Here is a 7,498-nt window from a genome sequence, read left to right as displayed (position 1 = left end):
AGGCCCAGCTGTCCACACACACATGTTCACATGCACCCACACACACCCACACCCACACTCGCACACACCAGTCACCCACTCATGCATACACACGGAACATACATGGACTCACAGTATCGGCGGGCGGACACCAGCACGGGTCAGCGGTAACCCAGGGAGGCAGCCACCCCGGCCCCGAATGACCGGCCGGTCTCCCCACCAGGCAGGGTGCACCAAACCGGTGTGAGAGGACCTGCCCACCCCCCCCCCCCACACACTCAATATGTGTGTGAAATGAAAAGAATGTGTGTGAGCTACAGTGCAATTAAAATTGGAGGGACAGAGGCAATGTAGTACTGAATAACAGCACACTGCCACGCTGCCCCCCAAGGCCCTCAATGTCTAATGTGTAAATAAAATTGAGGGGCAGGTAGCAGTGAGCAGATAAGTGAGGTCACATCAGCAGCGCCACCCACCATCCACTGAGTGACACCTGCCCCCCAAAGCCCTGTGTGTACTGTACTGTGTCATGAAATGTGTCATTGTAAGGGGGGAAAAAAAGGGGAGGAGTGGGACATCACGCATCACAGCGAGCAGAGCCAGGTAGGTGGCCCTACTCACTGTAGCATGGGCCCCCCTCCCCCAGAACCCCCATGTGTAGTGTGATGTTTGACTGAGTGGGAGGAGGGGAAGGGTCAGGATAAGAAAGACCGAGAGGCAGAGAACTACCCCTCGGAGGAAGAGAGCCAGCTGGCGCTAGCTCACTAGGCACCCCGGTTTCCTACACCCGGCCGCGGCGCAGGGAAGGCCGGCCCAGGGCCCGAAGCGGCCAAGCCCCCAGGACACCACCGCGCTCCAGGCCGGCGCCCGCCCACACAGCTGACACAGCACAAAACATACACACCCACACGCACACAAGAGACAACAATTATCACACATACACATACTCACGGTTACAATACACATACTCACGATTACAATACAAACACACACACATACATACCAACACAAACACACTCACCCGCACAAACTTCACACACACCCATATATACGCAAACACAGTGGTCCTGGGTCCAGAACCAACCAGCCCTATGTGGTTGTCCCCCTACTTGAGTGCCCCACCCCTCCTCCCGGGAGGCATCAAGAATCCTGGAATGCCAGACAGACACCCCGGCGCGCCCCAGACCCCCATCACCCGGCGGTGCGCCCAGGGGGGCACAGACCCCTCCAGCGCAGGGAGGAGCCCAAACGGGGGACGGGCGACCCCAGGCGCCAAGGCCCCAGATCCCACACCCCGGCCCACACAGAGGAGGCCAGCCCCCCGGACGGGGCCAGCACCCACCCCCACGGGTCCCCAGGTCCCCACCCCAAGACCGTGAGCGCACACATCCAGGCCCCCCACCATCAACAACAGGGCCCGCACACAGAAACCGCAGAGCGTCAGCCCCCATCTCCAGTCCAAGAGCCATCAGACATCCAAATCCCCCAGCCCACCCCCAGCCACCTGCTGGGTACACCACAAGACAAGACTACAGCCGGTTACCCCCATCACGTGATGGAGCTGATCAGTGGGGACCAGAGGGATTCAAATGTAGTCAATTGATTTTTAGTGGTAGCAGACATTCTTTCCAGACTAATGTGGTCTAGAAGTAGGTTTCTGTAGTGAGTTATACATAAATCATTTTTTGATTTCCACTTCATGAGGATAGTTTTCTTGGCGATGCATAAGGCAGTAAGAACTATAGGTGATATATTCGTTTCTATGTTTAATTCACTTATATCACCTAAAATGCACAGTTTTGGTGAGGCTTGGATATCACAATGGAACCATGTGGATAAGTCTTCACATATTGTCTGCCAAAATCTCTGAACTGGCATGCAAGACCATATAGCATGCATATAATTTTCAATATAATTACCTGTGCAGTTAGTGCATATATTTGTTTCTCTGAGGCCCATTTGGAACATTCTGTGCCCTGTATAATGTATTCTATGGAGAGTTTTGTATTGTATAAGTTGTAAATTTGGATTTTTAGTCATTTTAAAAGTATTTAGACATATCTGTGTCCAGAAATTTTCATCCGGGATGATGGAAAGATCTCTCTCCCATTTTGTAATTGGAAGGGATATTGAATCATTAATTTTTAATAATAATTTGTATATTTTTGATAACAGTTTAGGGGTATAGAGGTTTAGAAAGTCTGTTATCCACACAGGGATTTCTAGATTTAGATTACTTAGATTAAATCTTGCCTGTATGATGGACCTCAATTGGTGATATTCCAGAAATTTGCTACTGCTAATTTCATATTTTAAAATAAGATCTTCAAATGAAATAAAGGTCCCATCATGAATAACATGTTCTAAATTATTTATTCCTTTTTCTTGCCATTCTGAAAAATTCAGTACTGTCTTTTTCCGACATATATCGGGATTGTTCCAAATGGGTGTTAATTTACAAGGGATTAGTGAAGACTTAGCCATCTTTAAGAATTCCCACCAGGCTATCAGGGTGGTGCTTATTGTAAGGCTTTTAAAGCAATTGTAATGTTTAATGCTGGAGCTAATGAGAGGTAAGTCAGATATTTTCAATTTCCCACAGAGTGTTTGTTCCAGATCCAGCCATGGGCTGTCTGAGCGGTTTGATTTCATCCACCTTGAAACATACTGTAGTCTATTGGCTAAAAAATAGTGATAAAAATTTGGTAGTTCTAGACCACCGCTGCATTTTAGCTTTTGTAAAGTCTTCAAGCTTATTCTAGATGTTTTACTTTTCCATAAAAATTTAGAAATATATGAGTCTAGCGACTTAAACCAAGCAATAGAAGGTTTATTAGGGATCATTAAGAACAGATAATTTACTTTAGGCAGAATCATCATTTTTATTGTGGCAACTCTCCCCATGAGAGATATAGGTAGAGAGTTCCAACGTGTGAGATCGTCCTCTATTGTTTTTAGTAAAGGAATATGGTTCAGTCGTACCAGATCTAACAGCCTGGGAGAAAAATTTATACCTAGATATCTAATGTTGCCCGACTGTAGTGATGTAGGTATGATGTTCTGAAATTTACAATTCAGAGGCAAAACTGTTGATTTACTCCAATTAATGGAGTAATCTGATACAGATGAGAACTTATCTATAAGTGTGATTGTCTTTAGAAGAGCGGTTTGTGAGTTCCCGAGGAAAAGTAATACATCATCAGCATAAAGGCTTATTTTATGGTCTGTATTTTCTGTTTGGATTCCTTTGATGTTTACATTCTGTCTGATTTTTGCTGCTAGTGGCTCAATGAAGATGATAAACATTGAGGGAGAGAGTGGGCAACCTTGTCTAGTTCCCCTCTGCAGACTGAAGCTTTGTGAAATAAGATCATTTGTCCTAACCCGTGCATTTGGAGAGCTGTATAATGTTTCGATCCAGTTTATAAAGGATGGGCCAAATCCAAATTTATGTAGAACTGCTAACAAAAATTTCCAATTTACCCTGTCGAATGCTTTCTCTGCATCTAAAGAGACTACTATTTTTTCTAATTTGTTAATGGAACAGTAATCTATTATATTTATTAGTCGGCGTGTGTTATCGGCTGAGTGCCGGCCCTTGATAAAACCTGTTTGGTCCGAATGTATAATATATGGAGTGATTTTTTCTAATCTTCTTGCGAGAACTTTGCAAATAATTTTAAGGTCTACATTAATAAGAGAGATTGGGCGATAGCTAGATGGAAGTGTTGGGTCTTTGCCTGGTTTAAGAAGCAGGCTAATGTTGGCAGAGTTCATGTTTGGGGAGATTGTGTGGTTATTCTTGATTTGAGTCACCATTCTGAAAAAAGTAGGTTCTAACACAGGCCAAAATTCTTTATAGAATTCTGCTGGGAACCCGTCTGGGCCTGGGGCTTTATTATTTGGAAGGTGCTGTATTGCCTTATAGAATTCAGATGATGAAAACGGTGAATCAAGAGTTGTAATCTGATCCTCATTTAATTTAGGTAGATTTATATCATTAAGAAATTCTTCAATTTCAGCATCAGATGGATTAATCTGTGATGAGTATAAGGCTTCATAAAAGTCTTTAAAGGAGTTATTTATTTGTTGTGGGTCATGAGTAATATTACCGACCGAGTCTTTAATAGAGTGAATAGCTGTTTTTTCTTTATTCAGTTTTAACTGATTGGCCAGGAATTTTCCAGATTTATTTCCATGTTCAAAGTTTTCCAGACGCAACCTCTGCAACATAAATTGTGTCTTCTTATCAAGTATTTCATTTAATTCCAATTTAAGTTTCCTCAGGCTGTTAATTATATTTTCTTGTGGTGATGCAGCATAGGCATTTTCTAAAGATTTAATTTTCTGTTCCAATTCTAATATAAGTGTTTTTTCTTTATTTTTCTTATGTGCGCAGTAAGAAATTATTTTACCCCGCATTACTGCCTTTCCTGCTTCCCATAGAACACATGGCGATATTTCCGGCAGATTATTTTGTTCTAAGTATATAGCCCACTCTCGTTTAAAATAATTAATGAAATCTTGTTCTTTAAGTAATGATGTATTAAATCTCCAGTTCCTAGTTGGTGGTGTAACTCGTTTCTGTGTCAGAGACACAGATACAGGTGCGTGATCACTAATAGTGATCGGATGTATCTGAGTGTCTGTGATTTCCGTCATCATGGAGCTACTGACTAAAAAGTAATCCAGGCGGGAGTGGGAGTGATGTACTTGTGAGAAAAAACTATAATCTCTCAGAGTGGGGTGATGTGAGCGCCAAGCATCGCAAAGACCAAAATCCTTCATGTATTGTTTAAGAATGTCTGCAGACTGCCAGTTTCTTTGACTCACTGCTGTACTAAGCCTGTCAATCTCTGCATTAAGTACCAGGTTGAAGTCCCCTCCTATTACAATTGTGGTATCAGAGTGATCAGCAAGTGAGGTGAAGAAGGTATGAAAGAAGGAGGGATCATCAACATTTGGTCCATATATACTGGCAATACATAAATCTATATTCTGAATAGATAGATTAAGTATTATAAATCTGCCTTCGGGGTCTGACATCGTGTTTCTAATAGAGAAGTTTATCCTTTTGTTAATTAATATAGCTACACCTCTTTGTTTAGAGTTGTAACAGGCTGAGTACATATGAGGAAACTGTGAAGAGGAGAGTGTGTGTGCAGATGTTCTGGACACATGTGTCTCCTGTAGGAACACAATGTCAGCCTGCAAGTCGTTTAATCGGTTAATAATTTTCACCTTCTTCTCCCTTGAACCAACTCCACGCACATTCCATGAAACAAACCTCAGTGTGCTCATATTGAAATTAATCGAGAAAGTGTTGCGTGCTCACTGAAGATGTGTGTGTGTGGATGTGTGTGTGAGTGTACATTGCATGTTATGTGTCCTGTATAGCATTGTGTGTGTTGTGTAGCAAACATGTTGGATGCAGAAAGAAAAGAAAAGGAAAGGGTGCTCCAAAGTGACAAATATAGCAAAAGAATGAGGGGAAGAGAAAGAAAAAAAAAAAAAAAAAAAAAAAAGAGAAAGAAAAAAAAAATAAATAAATAAATAAAAATAAAAATAATAATTACTTAACATAAAGTCCACTATGCTGTCTAAACCGGCATTAATTGTTATATATAGACATGTAAAAAAAGAAAAAAAAACAAAACAAAGAAGATGGAGAAAAAAGGCGTTTGTATACACAGGTCACCTGATCAGTATAGCCATGGCGTGGTTTCCTGGTCGCGATAGAGCTGTCCGTTTATATAGAGTTTGTCCACCGCAATGATAGCTCGTGAACCTTCTTGAATATGTTTTTTCCGGAGAGGGAACAGGATTTTGCGTCGCTCCAGGATCTCTTTAGGAAACTGATCGTTGACGCTGAAGTCCGTTCCTCTCAGCTCCCGTCCGCGGCTCTTCACCAGCTCTTTCTGCTTGAAACGTTCGAATTTGGCTACGATTGGTCTGGGTCTGTGTGCCCCGGGTCGCTTAGCTCCTATACGGTGAACACGATCGAAGTTGATGGTTTTAACAGTGTCTTCCGGGAGCTTCAGGTAGGATTGCAAGAACTCTTTCACTGTCGTTTCCGGGTTTTCCTCCGATTTCTCCGGTAGACCCGAAAACACGAGGTTGTCCCTCATGCTGCGGGCCTGGAGCTCGGTGACGGTTTCCCTGATTTTTTTATTCTCCTCCGAGAGCCGGGTCATTCCCTTGGTGAGGGAATTCACCGACTCTCTGAGAGCGGCGTTCTCCACAGCAAGTGCTTCCACCTGCTGTTGGCTGAACTCTACCGACTCCCGGAGAGCCTGAAACTCCTTGTGAAGAATTTCCAAAATGGAGAGGCGAGCGTCGAAACTGGACAGCTTCTTATCGATGGACTCCAAAATGTCCGCCACTTCGCTGGACTGAGAAGAAGCCCCTGGTGAATCTTCTGGGCGACTCCTCTTGGTGGATGGAGCTCCTTTGTTGCTGGACGGAGTGTTGGTTGGTTTTCCCATTACGACTCGGTCGAAACACTCGTCGATGTAAGCTTGCAGACTGTCCAGATCTTCTTCACCGTCCTCCAGTGTACTTCCGGTAGTGAGTAGTTTATTAATATAAATTTTATAGCTTTTAAAGTTGTTTTATAACTGTGTTGGCTAAGAAAACTAATCCATGTGGTTTATAGATTACTGACTTGCTGCCTTGCTCAATATTGCCGAGGTTCGCGTTGAAGTCTGCGTTACTACAGCATAGCGTCTTCCTGTCTCTTCCTCTTCCTGTCTCCTGTCTCTTCCTCTTCCTCAGGTTTTAATGAGAGGTTTGAACTGTTTCTATGACACTTCATCTGATGGTAGTTAGATTAGGAGTTAGGAAAGTTCTAGTTGTTCCACTGTGGAAAGAGGAACCAGTAAATGTTCTCCAGTGCTAGAACGCATTAGTGCTGCTGCATAGCTTCCAGTTCTTTTGAGTTCAGTCTGAGTTCTTTACTGTGATGAATGGTGATGGTCAGTGTTGTTAGAGAGGGAGTTCAGCTGGAGATTCAGTGCAGTGCTGTGTGTTGATCTTGAGGGAGTTTGGCTGAATGAAGCTGAACATCTGGTGAAAGTGCTGCTCTATTCTGGGAGAAAGAGGACGACTCAGGCCTGTTCATGCAGATCTGAGTTCCACCCCACTGCTCTCTCTCTCTCTCTCTCTCTCTCTCTCTCTGTCTCTCTCTCTCTCTCTCTCTCTCTCTCTGTCTCTCTCTCTCTGTCTCTCTCTCTCTCTCTCTCTCTGTCTGACTGTTTACTGCTTAAAACTGCTTGTTTGTGTTCAGCTGGGTGGGCTGTGGGGGGGCTGGTTTCACTTCTTCCTTTAGTGCTGCTTCGAAGTCGTAGTGTCTCGTCCCTCATTAAACTCATCAGGTAATTCTAAAGCCCTTCATGGGTTTAGTCCAGAGTGCTGGACTAAGGCTACAAAAGTATGAGGACTGTAGAACGTTCAGGGCTGGAACTGAGAACCAGTGTGAGGAACCTTTGAGACTAAACTACTGAACTGTCAGGCAGGTAAA

Source organism: Pygocentrus nattereri, chromosome 11 (genome assembly GCF_015220715.1).
Source record: "Pygocentrus nattereri isolate fPygNat1 chromosome 11, fPygNat1.pri, whole genome shotgun sequence".
Taxonomy (NCBI): Eukaryota; Metazoa; Chordata; class Actinopteri; order Characiformes; family Serrasalmidae; genus Pygocentrus; species Pygocentrus nattereri.
The sequence above is the reverse complement of the archived record's forward strand: the minus strand, read 5'-3'. Positions refer to the sequence as shown.